The sequence below is a fragment of the Octodon degus genome, unplaced genomic scaffold (assembly GCF_000260255.1).
Source record: "Octodon degus isolate 3935 unplaced genomic scaffold, OctDeg1.0 scaffold00515, whole genome shotgun sequence".
Taxonomy (NCBI): Eukaryota; Metazoa; Chordata; class Mammalia; order Rodentia; family Octodontidae; genus Octodon; species Octodon degus.
Window position 1 is genome coordinate 17,496 of NW_004525091.1, and position 2,027 is coordinate 19,522.

Sequence of the window (2,027 nt, forward strand, 5' to 3'; positions counted from 1 at the left end):
AATTTCTTCCTCTGAGAAGTGTGTGTTCATCTCAGATGCCCATGTCTGGATTGGGTCTTTAAATTTTCAGGCCCTAGTGTTTTTTAGTTCTTTATAGATTCTAGAGAGCAGACCTTTTTCCGAGTCTTATTTGTCATGATTTTTTTCCAAATTTGTGGGTTGCCTTTTCACTTTGTTGGTAATTTCTTTTGACGTGAAAGAACTTCTCAGTAAGAGTACGTCGCAGTTGTTGATTCTTTCAACTGTTACCAGTGCGATTTGATTTCTGTCCATGAACTCTGCCTATCCATGTCTTCAAGAGTTCCACCTACTTTCTCTTCCAGGAAATTTATTGCCTCTGCTTTAACGTTTAGATCTTTAATCCATTTTGACTTTAGTTTAGTGCATAGTGATAACCTTAGATCAAGTTTGAGTTTTTGGCATGTAGAGAGCCAGTTTTTCCAGCACCATTTGTTAAAGAGGCTATCTTTCTTTCAGTGAGTACGTTTGGCCCCTTTGTCAAAGATAAGTTGGCTGAGTGTGTTCATGGGCGCTTCCGTGTCTTCCGATCTATTCCATCGATCCTCAGGTATATTTTGTTGCCAGTACCATGCTGATTTTGCCGCAGTAGCCTTGTAGTATAACTTCAAGTCAAGAATTGTAATGCCTCCTGCCTTGTCTTTATTGCCCAGAATTGGCTTTGCTATTCTAGGTCTTTTCCGGTTTCAGATAAATTTTAGGAATGATTTCTCTATGTCTGTGAGATATGTCGGTGGTAGTCTGATAGGGATTGCATTAAATCTGTAAAGCAATTTTGGGAGTATGGCTATCTTCACAATGCTGGTTTTTCCTATCCAGGAGCATGGAATATCTTTCCATTTTCTGAAATCCTTTACGATCTCTTTTTTTAAGGGTACTTTTATTTTCCTTGAAAAGATCTTTGATTTCTTTAGTTAGGTTAATTCCACGGTATTTCATTTTCCTTGGTGTTAGTGTAAAAGGTATTGTTTCTATAATTTCCGCTCAGTGTGATTGTTGTCTGTGTAGAGGAATGCTACTGACTTTTGGGTTTTGACTTTATAACCTGATATGCTACTGAATTTTTTTATTAAGTCTAGTAGCTTCTTCATGGATATTTTTGGGGCTTTCAAGTAAAGTATCATGCCATCTGAAAATAAAGATAATTAAATTTTTCTTTGCCTATTCTTATTTCTTTTTTTTTCTCTTGTCTAATGGCTGTAGCTAATGATTCCAGAACTACATTGAATAGGAGTGGTGATAGAGGACATCCTTGTCTTGTACCAGATCTAAGAGTAGAAGATTTCAGTTTTTCCCCATTTAGGATTATGTTAGCTGTTGAGTTTTCATAAATGGGTTTTACCAGATTGAAGTAGGGCCATGTATTCCAATTTTCTAGGACTTTGAACATGAATGAGTGTTGGACTTTGTCAAAAGCCTTTTCTGCATGAATGGAGATGATTATGTGGTTTTTAGTTTTCGCTTTATTGATATAGTGTATTACATTGATAGATTTTCGAATATTGAACCATCCTTGCATCCCTGAGATGAAGCCTACCTGGACATGGTGTATGATCTTCTTGATGATTTACTGTATTCTATTTGGTAGCATTTTATTGAGGATATTGGCATCTATGTTCATGAGGGAGATTGGCCTGTAGTTCTGTTTCTTAGTTGCATCTTTCCCTGGTTTTGGAATCGATATAACACTTGCCTCCAGGAATGATTTTGGGAGGATTGCTTCCTTTTCAATTTCATGGAAGAGTTTCAGGACTATAGGGACTACATCTTTTGTTAATGTCTTGTAGAATTCAGCTGTGAATCCAACTGGACCTCGACTTTTCTTTGCTGGTAGGTTTTTAATTACATCTCGTATTTCATTCTCTGTAATTGGGCTATTGAGAGTGGTTATAACTTGTCAACTCAGTTGTGGTAATTTTTACCTTTCTAGAATCTGTCCATTTCTTCTGTGTCTTCTATTCTGTGAGAGTAAAGATTCTCAAAGTAGCTATTGATAATCTTCTGAATTT